General features: G+C 33.8%; 1 long non-coding RNA gene across 1 annotated transcript; it reads left to right on the top strand.

Moving 5' to 3' along the window:
* Nucleotides 1-3,140: 3,140 nt before the first annotated feature.
* On the top strand, nt 3,141-14,711 carry LOC150034063 (uncharacterized). Its single transcript, XR_016532396.1, has 2 exons — nt 3,141-3,347; nt 14,481-14,711. It is a non-coding gene; the product is annotated as an uncharacterized LOC150034063 (long non-coding RNA).
* Nucleotides 14,712-14,959: the final 248 nt, after the last annotated feature.

A 14,959-nucleotide genomic window follows, 5' to 3' on the forward strand; every position in this document is an offset into this window, starting at 1 on the left:
GCATATCAGTCGTGGTGTCCTCGAAGGGTCGCAAATCAGTTGTAAACGTGATCCCAAAGGAAACACGTATCAGTCATAGACGTGTATCCCGAAGGAACACATATCAGTCATAGGTGTACATCCCAAAAGTACACATATCAATCGTAGGTATGTATCTCAAAGATACACATATCAGTCGTAGGTGTGTCCCGAGAAAGCATATGTCAGTCATAAGTGTATACCAAAGGTACACATATCAGTCGTAGGTGTGTCCCGAGGGATCACATGTCAATCATAGGTGTATGTCTGAAGGTACACAACGGTCATAAATTTGAACTCAAGGGTGCATATAACAGTCATAGATGTGAAGCTGAAGAAACATACAATCAGACGTAAAGTGTACACTGCCCAGTTAAAAGAGGCAAAATTATCATATATACATAGCATGCATCAGTCCACATATATATCCTTGATCATAATCACAGTCGATTAACTCACGAAAAATTACATACACGCTCTCAATCATCATATCATAAAATTGCAATTAAAACAGTCAATAGAATTATATAAATAGTCTTATATCATCATAAAACTGGGGCGATTGGTTCGAAGACAAACCAATAGTAAAATACTTACCTCAAGATCAAGTCCAATTATTGTTATTCAAGCAATCAATTTCCGTTTAAGCTTCTAGAACCCTTGAATCTAATCATAAATATGAGCCAAACCAATATTTAACTTTTAAAGTGCAACGAGAAACTTAAATTCATTTTAGAACTCTGCAAATAATTTACCCAACATATAGTTTGCTCCAAATTAATCCAAACTTCACTCAATGATTCAAGTCTACACATAAACCATATTAAAGATTTAAAATATAGTTTATAGAATTTATAACTAATCCAAAAAAGGGTTTTCAAGTCTTAATGCTCACCAAAAATTCACCAAATGATCTTTACTCTCGGTGGACAATGCTTCAAAAAGCTCTAAAACTCAAATCTAGCACCAACACACTATGGGCAAGTAAAAACCTAAACAAAATCTTAATGGGTTTTCAACAACTACAAGAAAAACCCACGAAAACTTACCAAAATAACCAAAATCTTACCAAAATCTAAGATTCTGGCAACAACAGTGCACGATGAGTAATAATCTCAATCTCTGACAACATTACGACCAGCAAAAAGATAGATTTGGAGCACATGAAGGCTGATGGTGATCACATTTGAGAGAAAATGCCTAGAAAGAGAGATTCCATAGGGAGAGAGAGAAATAAGGAAGGGAGATCGAAGAGAGAGAAAAACTAACTGGAATACCTTTGTTCGGACGACGATATACACAGGCAACAACCGAACGATAGTCGACAATCAATGGTCAAATGGGCGAAGGCACACGATGAATAGTCTGTGTGTTGGTGGACAAAGTTGATGGTGACCAACGACAAAGATCATCGACATTCGTGGCAACAGATAGACAGTGAGGATCTGGTAGGGTGTGAAGCTGAGATTATTGGGTTGTATGTCCTAAAACTCGCAGTTTGTAAAGATTAAACATATTCTATTATCAATAAAAGATGTTATTAACATTTATTCAATAAAACTGTTATTAAATATGTAAATTGCACTTGTAAAGACTAAATCCAATAAACAAAAATCCATGGCTATTACATGAAGATTTAAACTTTATGTGGAGACATAAAGATGGATCAAGTTCGAGTAAATAGCCAAAACGATCTATAGTATATGAATAAGATTGGGTACCTTATTCTGGTAACACTATAGGATGCAACCCGCTTTGTAGATAGTGCAAATGATGTGATGTCGAATCGTTCATGTGGAGACATGAGAAGTGAGGGCATCCTATGCAATGAGTTTGCATAAGATCGGACCAAGAAATAAGTCACTTTTACTTTATAACGTTGTTTCCTGTTTAAGACTGGTTGTTTTGAATAGATGACTTAGGTAACTCCACTTTAATCTCGAGCTAACTATGATCTCCTGTTTATTTGGGATTGATTATCCTTAGTTTTGCATAGGTGAGAGTTGGCTCAACAACTCGGCTCAATAAACCTCCCATTTCAGGGGTAAGACTGGGTAGATAATGTGGACAAAGGGTGCAAGACGAAATTCATACCTGCCCAAATTAGAGATAGGAGAAAGGTTGTTTTCTTAAGTACTGAATCTAAGACTTGAACAAAGGGCCTCACTCTGTCATTGGCCCGAGAGGGATTCAGTTTAGTGATTGGATCACAAACCAATTATTCATTAAAAGATCAGTGGAACTTAAGAAACAAGGTGTAATTTCGGGGGTAAAACAGCATTTGACCTAGTCGTTATTATGAACAACCGATGAATGGTCGACTTACTAATTATGATTAAATCAAGTTGACAGAAATACGTCAACAGTGAGGAGAGTGCAACTATCGAGCTATAGTGGTGTGACTCGGTAGTTAACGCATGTTGATTAATTTGGTCTAAAGAGTTTAGCCAATTAATCTCAAATCATTGGAGCTCATGATCGTAGGTTCATAAGATCCCTCGACTAGCTCGTAAAACATTAACACCTTGGATCAGTGAATTGAGTTATTTTGAAATGTTCAAAATCAAAATTCAGATTTTCAATTTGAAATGTTCAAATTGAATTTAGGGATTTCAATTTGAAGTGTTCAAATTTCCTATTAGGGTTTGAATTTGAATTGTGTAATTTCAAATTAGGGTTTGGATAATTATATTTGATATAATTAACGTTTAATTTCGATAAATTTAACGAAATTGGAGAGTTTAAAATATTTGAATGTTGATTTAAATATTAATTACATGAATAGGATTCATGTACGAATTAGGTGTTTGATTAATTTAATATTTGATATTAAATTATTATTTAATTAATTAAAATCAAATTAATTTTTCAATTTTTAATTCAATTTTAGAAATTTATTTTTAAATTGATTTAATTTTGAATTAAATCAAAAGTCAAATTGAAGAATCAAATTTCTTAGTGGAAATATCCTAGTTTTGGAAATTTTAATGGATTTCCACATTTCAACACCTAATTACTACACTTAGCCCACTTCCCAATGCAAGTTGAAGTGGCATTCAACATTATCCTTCAGTGGCTGTATGTATCAATTATATAAAGGCTTCAAATTTATCAGATATGAAGAAGGGATTCTGGAATTTCCGGAAGTTCTGCAGAATTCTCTCTATCTCTCAAACCCTCTCCTATTCTCACTTCAATTCACTGGAATACTGAGTTCCGTCATTCAAATCCAAGGCTAAGAATAGGAGAGAAGACGCTTTTGGTGGTCTACTATTGATTTGAAGCTCAAATTCGCGGAAAGTTGTTCAGATTTGGAGGATTCTACAAAGGTAAATGTTCTGGAAACCCTCGACTGAAAAACTGTTTTGCATGCTTTTAGAACTCAAATTAAGTGTAATTAGAATGATTTTAGAACTCCGTTGCATGCTTCTACATTCCATCCAAGACGAATGGAGAGAAAGATATGTGGTGGGGGGGGGGAGGGGAGGGTATATATACACACACATACATATATATTTATTTTTTTTCCAATTCACACTTATATCCTCCAACATCCATACTCTATGGTTTGAACCCACAAATCTCAAATTTCCACCAAATATGACAAAGAAAATTCCATACTTTATCAAATAATTAATCAAACCAACATCAAATATTTTCCTCAAATAATTCGAAATAATTATCTTTATCAAGAAAATTTAATTAAATCAATTACCTTTTCCAAATTAGATCAATTCCAAAGTTAGAGGAAACCAAAGCCCAAAGTTTGGCTAAAAAAAAAAATAATAAAATCTCGATAATTTAAGATAATCAATTTAAAAAAATATATTTTGAAATTTCGGGATGTTACACTCTTCTCCTTGATTCAAATCCTGAAAGAACTCTAGTTCTCTTTTCCCAACCGGTCCTCATACTCCCAAATTGCCTATTCAAACTATTGATTTTGCCAAATAACCTTAACTTTTCCTATCTCCTAATTATGCAAAATTTTCACTTTCACTGTGATAATTTGCTTTGGCTTCTCCATTAAACTTAAATTCTCATTTAAATGCAAGGGCTAAAAATCCAACACATGATGCTAATTTGCCTAATACTTTCTTAACATAATAACATCAAAAACAGTTTGAACTGTATGGAACACTGGCAGTAAAGCTAATCGATGCACTATGGGGCTAACCCACACTAATAAGAACAAGTCTGGAAATCTCTTTGAAAACTCAGTTTTTGAAGTCTTTGGACGCTATAGTGTATTTGATGAATCCAAAACATATCACCATAAAGTCATAATAACGGTAAATAATGCTTGAAGATTGCTCTGGGATGACAACTTTTTTTATTCACAAATCCATATCGGGAATACCCAAACTCCTTAAAATATGTCACCATGTTGTCCAAGCAAGAGAAACATACATACTATTTGTGGTGCCCTAAGTCCAAGATTTGGGCTAGGATCTGGGATCTGAATTCGACATCTGACAACCCCACCTTTCCTCTGTCTCCTGCAACTTGGCTAGATTACCATAATCTACTCTTAATAAACATAGCTTGAGCGTCTAAGATAAACCTTGGATCATTTGAAAAACTTATTTATCTATATATGATATGCTAACCATGTTGGGAATGTCCTAAACTCGCAGTTCGTAAATATTGTTAATATATTCTATTTATCAATAAAAGTATTATTGGGTAGTTTTCAATAAATTGTTGTTGATATTGCATTCTATTATAAAAACCAAATAAACGAATCTATGACTGTAATATGATTACTTTAACTTTATGTGGTGACATAAAAGATGATCAAGTTTTAGTATATAGCCAAAATGGTCTATAAGTATATAGATGAGTTTCGGTACCTCGTCCTGGTGACACTATTGGATGCGGTCTATTTTGTATATTGATACAAATGATGTGATCCCAAAATCATTCATGTGGAGACATGTGAGTAGGGGCATCCTATGCAATGAGTTTGCATAAGACCGGACCTCGAAATAGTCACTTTTCTTTATAACGATCGTTTACGGTTAAAATTGACTATTCCAAATTCAATAATCTAGGGTAACTCGATCTTAATCTTAAACTAACTATGAACTCCTATTTATTTTCAGGATTATTATTTGATCTGCATAGGTGAGAATAGGTCAATAACATTGCTCAATAAGCCTCCCATTTTGGGGATAAGATTAGATAAATAGCTGGGAACATATTTATGCAAGATAGAATTTACTCCTACCTGACTTAGGGTTAGCAGATAGGTTGTTCTCTTAAGCGTTGATTCCTGATCTTGAACAATGAGGTCTCGATCTCTTATGATCGAGAGGGTCATGGTTTATATGTTGGACTATAAACCAATTATTCATTGGAGGATTATTGGGAGCTTAAGAAGTAAAATGTATTTACACAGGTAAAACGATAATTTTGACCTAGCTGTAAATATGAACAATCTGTGAAGAGTCAACTTACTAATTATAGTTATAGTGGACAGAAATATATCTACAGTAAGGAGACTGCAATTGTCGAGCTATAGTGGTATATCTCGATAGTTAACGAATGTCAATTAATTTGGATTAAAGTGTTTATCCAATTAATTGTAAATCGTTGGAGCTCGTGATCTGTAGGTCCATTAGGTCTCTCTATTAGCTCACAAATGGAATAAGCCTTAGAGTAGCGTGATAAGTTAATTTAACGTTCAAATTCGAGTTAAGGGAATTAAATTGTTTTATTAATTATTAGGTCTCCCTATTAGTGAGCTATATGATATAACTTATCACGAATGTGATATAATTACACGTTTAATTTTAGAATTAAACGATATTGGAGAATCAATTAATATTTAAATATGATTTAAATATTAAATTCATGAATAGAGATTCATGATTGTAGAATTGGTGATAAATTGATTTAATATTTGATATTAAATTAGTAGAATTAATTAAATTGTTTTATTAATTATTAGTTATAAATTTTTTAATTAATTATTAATTATTAATTTTATTAGAAAAATTATTATTACATTAATTTTTGTAAAATTAGTAAAATTTCAGTTTAATTTACAGAATTAAAATTGAAAAATGATTTTGTTTTTTTAAAATCAATTTCAAAATTAAAAGGTATTTTGAAAAATAGAAAAAATCCCAAATGTGGGATTTTCCCACTATTTTCAAACGGCTAACTTAGTCATACTTCAACCCAAATTCCACTCAAAGTCTGAAGAAGGCCTTGACTTTTTCATATGCAATATGATTGCATGTAGGAGAGTTTTAAGGCTGAGGAAAGGTCATGCAAAACTCTAAATTTTGGATGAAAGTTGAAAGTTGAAGAAGGTGTTTTTCAACAGTGAAAACATAGTTACCTTTCTCCATAATTTCCAAAATTTTAGCTTATTTTGAGTTCCACAACTCAATCTAAGGCCCCTATAGCATAGTAGGGAAGTCATAGTGGTGGTTCACGACCAAAAGAAAAGGAGTTTGCAGCTGAATTCCAAGTTTGAAGAAGATCTTCAAAGGTATGTATGAAACCCTCTTAATATTTCATGAACGTGCTCAATTCAAAGTCAAAATTAATGAATTAGTGTGTTTTATGATCCTATTTTCTTTTGCTGTGTGTTTTCATAAACTTACAAACCAACGTTGCAAGAACCATTTATAGAAAGCCTTAAGAACGGAAGTATTATATTCTCAAGTTCATCTTTTGTGCTAGTGCTTATCCTCAGAGATCTAACTTACTTAACTTTAAGACCTATACAATTGGTTCTTTACTTGAAATTAGATTACTTTCACTTTTAAATCAAATTGATAGTTTCATTAGCTTCTTGTACCAATGTGTGCCTTAAAGGATCGGTATAATAACCCTAGAAGGGGGTGAATAGGGTTTATTAAAACTAATTAAAACTCTTTCACTAGATGGGCTCAATTAGATAAATTAACAAAACTTTTTGCTAACAAATAATTTAAACAATAAATTCATGCAAATAAATTCAACCCAAAATAATCAAGAAGTTAATAATACCACTTTAAAGCCCCCAAATTGATTCTAATAACAAGATTAATAATAAATATAGAAATTTAATAACTACCAATCAAAATATATAAGTATGAACAAAGATTGAAATTAATTTCACGCAATAAACTATAATAACGCATTAATTGCAAAGTTAAAGTAGCATAGGGATAGATAAAATTAACACTAGAAATTTTTATAGTTGTTCTGTCAAACTCGACGTACATCCACTTTCCCAAGTGCCTCTTGGGTATGTCACTACAAACTTAACTCTTTCCATGGCTCAGAGTCTTACCGTATAACGTCCTTTTCTCCGACACAAGAAAAAATCCGATCCTTTCCATGATTGAGGATCAAACCGTTACAACGACTCTTTTTCTGGGATCAAGAGCAACCCTTACAATAGTTTAGAAAAATAAATAGTACACTCGACAAACTCTCCAAAAGAATGAATTTACAAATTTAGTACTCAATCAATCAATCCTTACAATATAAAATATCCTTCTCAAGAACAAGATAAAAAGAAGAAAATTAAAGTTTGGAGAGAGAGAGCAACAATGGTGGATTAATGAGTTATGGAGGATTGAAAATAATAAAAATTGTTGTCATGATTTAGAACTGAAGATGAGTTTAAATAGAAAGAAAAAATTATTGAAAACCACATTTAAAGTTGGGATGTTAGATCTTAGAAAAGTAAAATAAATTGTAGAAATTTTAAACTTAACTAGCCATTAGACACAAGAAAAAATATAATAATATATATCTTTTGAAATCATTTCTTTTAAAACCCAATAAAAAGCAATGTCCACCATGTGTCAAGAACTAATTATTAGACACAAACATAAAACAGTATTAAATTCAATTTCTTTTTAAAATTAATCCAAAAATTAAAAGCCCACCATGTGTCACGACTTCATTACTTCAAGTAACACCTTTTAATAGGTCCACTTTGATTGAGAAAAACTCTGCCACGTCATTGGCTCAGAATTTTCCCATTAAGCTTATTTCAGTAATATCTTCTTTGTTTAAACTCTGATTTGAGTGATTCAAATTGCATTGGAATCGTTGTTTCGAGATCTACGCAATAGACACTTGATAACAATTAAATTTTCAATGAATAAAAGTAGGCTTGTTATCATCAAAATATTAAATAATTAATTAACTAAAATTAATTAATTTGAGATTAAGGGGTTTACATCCCTCCCTTAATTCTCTCCACATCTTGTACGTGGAAGTTGGCTTTTAGAGGTTTACAAAAATTCTGCTTATCTTTCCTAAAAAAGACACAGAGAAGAATGATATTTTTTAAACAGAACAATTCTGTGGAAAAAGAAAATTTCCCTCATTTTTTCTCCCTTCTCAATCCAAATTCACCAGAGCCCACACCTCATGGGTTCTCTACCTATGAATATCGAGGTCTCCAATTGGTAGTGTCTCAATTCGCCTTTTTGATTGTCATTCGTGATTTGCACAAAGAAGGATTTTTACGTGTATAAGGTCTTCAAAGGTAAGGGTTTCTGAAACCTTAATTCTTTCTTTTGTATGCATGCTGTATTTTTTAAATTAAATGCATGATTTGTTTTCTTTTCTCTGTAAAACTGTATTATGTAAATTTTTTAGAATTTGGACAATTCGTTGCTTCCACTCAAGGATCCTTCATTGGGATCCTTCATATAACCAATCAAGAGTACAATAACGCTTCACAAATTGCTTGTAATTATAGCTCGACCAAGATTACTGTTTTGCCCCTATAGTTACATCTAACTCCCTAAGTACCACCGATCCCTCTAATGAACAATAAACCATAGTCCAACTATGACCAAAACCCCTCTCGGGCCAGGAGAGGATGTGGTACCACATTGTTCAAGCCTCGAAATCAACCCTTAAGGGAGCAATTTATCTACTTGCCCTGACATTGGGGAAGGAGTGGATTTCTTCTTGTGTAGTTGTATTCTCAGCTCCCCAACCAGATGAATCTCTAAAATGGTAGGCTTATTGAGTCAGCAATTTGGCCACTCTCACCCAAACAAATCAAAGGACTACCCTCATAGGCAGGAGTTTACAACTCACTCAGGATTTAGGTCATGTTACCTATGGTCATCCTGGTGAAATGTAAGTCTCTATTATGAACGACGTTATATAATAAGGTTAAACCTTTTTTGGTTCGGTCTTATACAAACTTCTTTGTGTAGAATATCTCCGCTCACATGTGTCCACATGAATTATTAGGATTAGATCATTTGTAGTACTTTACAATATTTGTAACATCTACAAAGCGGACCATACTCGTAGTGTCACAAGGATAAGGTATCCAGCCTTACCCATCTACTACAGACTATTTAGGTTATCACTTAAACATGATCCACCCATATGTCTCTACATACATGTTAAGCTACAAGATAACCCTGGATTATAGTTTATTGGTTTATGTTTAACATAACTAATTTTGAAATAAAACATCACATATTTTATTACATAAAAAAAATGTTTGCACATTACAATTACAAACTATAGAATCCTACGAGATTTAGGGCATCAACCTTAACAATTACATCGTAAGTAAGTCTATAAAATCTAAAACTTAGGCTCTGATACCAACTATAATGGCCCAACCTTCTCAGTACTCTAACAAGGATAGTTACTCCTAATTACACATTTATATTCAAAGTGTTTTGACCGTTAAATCATAAATTTATTGAAATAGTGACAAGTATTTCAATTCATTTTATTAAATCAATAAATGAACAAAAAAAAAACATTTAATATGAGTCCCTTAAAACATTTACAAAGAAAACATTCAAAACAATAAAATATATTGTCTGACATTAAATCTTATTTTCAAAACAATTAAAATAACTAGAGATGGAGACTTAGTGGTATCGACTTCTTTTGTCCCTATATGGCTCAATGATGGGCCCTATCTATCCCTCACCGACCTGCTCCTGTCATCACTTGAAAAACATAAAGAAAAAAAAAAGATAAGTATAAAAGCACTCAATAAATGACCCACTATTAAGCCCTCTAGGTAATATGTTAATCTTCCTATCTAAGTGACAGTGTACATCCTATAGCATATCAATCATGGTCAACCTGAAGAGTCACAAATCAATCGTAAATGTGATCGAAAAGGAAAAATGTATTAGTCATAGGTGTGTATCCTAAAGGTACACATATCAATCATAGGTGTGTATCCTAAAGGTACACATATCAATCGTAGGTTTGTCCCAAGGGAACACATGTTAGTCATAGGTGTATACCCGAAGGTACACATGTCAGTCATAGGTGTGTCCCGAGAGAGCACACATTAGTCCTACATGTATACCCGATGGTACACAACAGTCATAAATGTGAACCTGAGGTGCACATAATAGTCATAGGTGTGAACTCAAAGGAACACAGAATCAGTCGTAAAGTGTACATTGCTCAGATAAAATAGGTTAACAGTTACCATATATACTTAGCATGCATCAGTCCACATATATATCCTTTATCATATTCACAATCGCTTAACTCATGAAAAATTACAAACATGCATTCAGTCATCATATCATAAAATTGCAGTCAAAATTGTAAGATCTACACCTTACTTTTCCCTTTTATATTATGTTTATTGTTTAAGTTAAGCAAAATGTTGGGTTGAATATCTAATTTGGGTTGGATTTGTGCATCCCAAAGTAAAAGATGAGTTTGAAGTAGGAAAAATGGTTAAGTAAGGAAGCTTAGCTCTCATTACACATCATTCTGGCTTTACAGGGGAAATTTTGGTTATTGGAATATATCAGCAAGTAGTGGAAGCAACAAGGATCAATAAGCACTCTAATTCATTAATTTTGGCAGTAACTAAAGCATGCTCATACTAAAACAAGAGGGTTTCAAGCCATACTTTTGTAGAACTTCTTCAAATCTCGGTTCTCAACTGCAAACTTCTCCAAATCTTGTTGTAGACTACCTCAAGACCTTCTCCACTATTCTCTTTGACTTTAGATTAAGCTGTGGGACTCAAAATAAGCTTGAATGAAGGGAACTTGGAGAATAACTCACTACTACAACCCACTTGAAGAATAACTTTTCAACAAAAGTTCTATAGATGCATGCCTCAATTCCACTCCAATCTTCTCAATATATTGCAGGCTATCTTTCAAAGAAGATGATTGCATGAGATGCAGCTCATGCTTGGAGTTAATGAAGCCAAATGAGGTAGGTTTTGTGTGAGCAAGTTGAAGATGTTATTGGAAAAAACCAACATTCCATTTTGTGTTATTCTAACTTTTTCAATTTTCACCAAAATGAAATAAAAAAACAATTTGATTTCTAAAATTGAAAATATTATTAACTTTGCAAAATTAATTTCATAAATTAATTTTCCAAATTAATAAATAATTATTAAAAATTTTAATTAATTTAATATCAAATATTAAATTAATTTTACACAAATCCACCTTCATATATTTAAATCATATTTAAATATTAATTCTCCTATTCCGTTTAATTCTTAAAATTAAACGTGTAATTATATCTCATATAATTAGTAATTCCTTTAATTCTAATTTGAACGTTTCAAATTAACTTATCACGCTACTCTAAAGCTATTTCATTTACGAGCTAGTAGGGGGACCTCGCGAATCTACAGATCATGGGCTTCAACGATCCGAGATTAATTGGCTAAATGCATTACACCAAATTAACCCCCATTTGTTAACTAATGGGTCACACGACTAAAGCCCATAGTCGAACTCCCCTCACTATAGATATATTATATCTACTCGATATAACCATGATTAGTAAGTTAAACCCTTCACAGGTTGTTCATAATAACGGTTGGGTTAAATGTCTGTTTTACCCTCGAGATTACCTCTTGTTCCTTAAGTCCCATTAATCCTCTAATTTACAATTGATCTGTGATCTAATCAACAAATCGAGTCCCTCTCGAGCCAATGAGAGGGTGGGGCCCCTTGTTAAAGACCCGAAGTCAACACTTAAGGGAACAACCTCTCTACTATCCATAATAGCGGGTAGGAGTGAATTTCTTCTTGCACCCCATGTCCTCAGCTATCTACCCGGTCTTGTCTTTGAAATGGAGGTTTATTGAGCCAGCGCTGTTGAGCTAACCCTCATCTATGAATATCTAAGGATAATCCAGAATAAACAAAAGTTCATAGTTAGCTTAGGATTAAGGTCAAGTTACCTAGGTCATCACTTTAAAATAGTCAGTCTTAAATAGTAAACAACATTATAAAGTAAGAGTGACTGATTTCGTGGTTCGATCTTGTACAAACCCATTTGCACAGGATGCCCCACTCCTCATGTCATAACATGTACGAATTAGGATCACTTTGTTTGTAGCACTTTACAACTCTTTGTAACAACTACCGAGTAGGCCGCATCCAATAGTGTTACCAGAATAAAGTACCCAACTTATTCGTATAATATAGATCATTTTGACTATTTACCCGAACCTGATCAACTTTTATGTCTCCATATAAAGTTCATGTACTCATTTAATAGTCAAGGGTTTTTTAGGTTTATTGGATTTTTAATAAGCGATAACAACTTATTGAATTTTCAAAATAAGTTTTATTGTTTACAAACCATGAGTTTTAAGACACAAAACCCAACAATGGCTAAGTGTTGATCGTACAGAAAGATGCTTGAACATCAAGTAAGCATCAAGCGAGCATCGAGTAAATGCTGCCGAGAGTCGAGAATAAGTGAGCGAAGAAGGAGGCGAGCGTAAAGTATAAGTTAATCGAGAAGGGTCAAGCACCGAGTAAAGGATATCGATGTCGATTATGTATGAGTGAGGAAGGAAGCGAGTGTCGAGGGTAAGTGAGGAAGGCTTGCGTGTCGAGATCGAGCATCAAGTGAGAAGTGTGTGTCGAGCGAGCTCTCAGTGCCGAGTTTCCCCATCGAGTAGCGAGTTCTCCCATCTAGTATTTAACAAAGAGTCCTAGAAATTTCTCTCGAGTAAGGACCTCTCTCCATTGAGTTTCCCTAGCGAGAAACGAGTTATTTGAAACACTCAGATTTACGCTCAGTTGTAGACTTCTCTTTTAGTTACTTGGACAAATGGCTTAATCTCGGCCCTTGATCTCCACTAGTTGGTAAGGTGGCTTAAGGAGATTTCAGGTGAAGGGTCGGATAGTAGTATAAAAAGGAAGAGAATTTCAAGGGCTCGTTTTGGACGTTTTACTCGAGAAAACTAGGCGAACTCAGTACCATTGGAAAGCTCTTTAAGTCTCGTTTTTAAAATTGAGCCTTTGGAAGGGAGTTAGAAGGTCGAAGAAGGAAGAAGGAGTTGGAGGTCTATTTTTCAATGTTTTCGAGCACTTGACGAAGAATCATAGATCTAGACTGAATCACTTGGATTTTCAAGCTGAGACTTTAAGGTATTCTTGTAGACACTCTTTTAAGTGAGTTTGAAGAAGGAACCTTGGCAAGAAAAGGTCTATGGTTCGAGTTTTATGTTTTGAGGATTTAACCCTAGAATCTTTACTCAAGCAGGGAGTTGCGGTTAGGGCTGTCGGTAAAGATTCGAGGTCCCAGGTTAAATCACAAGGAGTTTCATGCTGAAACTTTGAGGTAACATTGGTATCGAAATTCCAAACATGTTTGGGGGTTCTAGTTTTCAAGTTATTTACGTTAGAAATTGAATCTGGAAAATCTTGCACGATTAGGCAACCCCTTACCAAGTATGAGCTTAGTTAAAAGAGTAGTCTCGGAAGGGAGGCCAAGTAGCAACTAAACTCTTATTCTTTTATATGTAGAAGCTACGTCCATTGGGGAGGCCTACAAAGCTTAGGAAGAACCAAACCCAAGGATTTGTCAGTGACTAAATGTTTTCAAATATGTTCACAAAAGGGACATGCGTTTCAAATGAATTCCATGCTAACGTTCATGGGTTTTCCAAGCAACTAAAGTTTATACTTGTGTTTTAAATGAGTTTTTTTTAATCCTAGTGTATGTTAAGAATTTATAAAAAGTAATGTAACTATATGTTATTAATTGTGAAGCATGCATATTGACTAATAATGATGCTCGAATCTTCCATGGATGTTATGTTTTTAATATACCGGGTACCGAAGGTATAGAAGGTATCCGAGGAAGTTCCTAAGGTGTTGATAGTACTTAGTATACTCCATGTGCACGTAGGTAGTTCTTTATGAGAAGCTGAAGTATGGGTCTCCTGGCCAGAGTCTTTATTAAGAGACCAAAGTATGGGTCTAATGGCCTTGAATGAATGTGGGAGCTTGAGCTATGAGTGCTCGTTCTCAACTAAGGTTTGGTAGCATGATTGATTATAACGCTATAATTAATGTATGATACTATGCAAGTTTCTTGAGGTTATTTTCCAACATGTTATTTATGTTACATTAAAGCATATGAAAGGTTTGAGAAGAAATATATTTCTATGTGTCACTCACTGGGCAACCAACTCATAGTTTTCAAATGTTTTCCTTTTTTCCCAGGTAGCGGTCAGTTCCCTCGCGGTTGAATCCACTGCAGCTTTCCACCCAATGTTTAGTGACCTTAGGAAGAAGCTTAGGTTAAACTTGTTTTAATGTACACACATTTGAAAAGGAGTCGGAGACTTGTGGAACTTATTTTCTTTTAGGACACATGTTACTTTAGTCATCTTCTTTCGTTGTACATATGTTTGTTTTTGGAACCATAATTAAGACTTCAACGGTTTAATTTCATGGATGTGATTTGTGCCAAGTCGTTGCATGTTCAGGTTTAAGCAGGTTCACTTAAGTTAGGCAGTAAGTACTGGCACCTATGTCGGTAACTGCTGCCGTCATATCCTCTTCCGGTTTTAGAGGGTAAACTGGGAGGGGGTGTGACAAAAATAGTCCATAACATTATATAAATCAGTCTTATCATCATCATAAGGTTAGGACGACTGGTTCGAACGCAAACTAGTAGTGAGATACTTATCTCTAGATCA

The sequence above is a fragment of the Benincasa hispida genome, chromosome 9, assembly GCF_027475165.1.
Source record: "Benincasa hispida cultivar pf3 chromosome 9, pf3_genome.v1.1, whole genome shotgun sequence".
Classification (NCBI taxonomy): domain Eukaryota; kingdom Viridiplantae; phylum Streptophyta; class Magnoliopsida; order Cucurbitales; family Cucurbitaceae; genus Benincasa; species Benincasa hispida.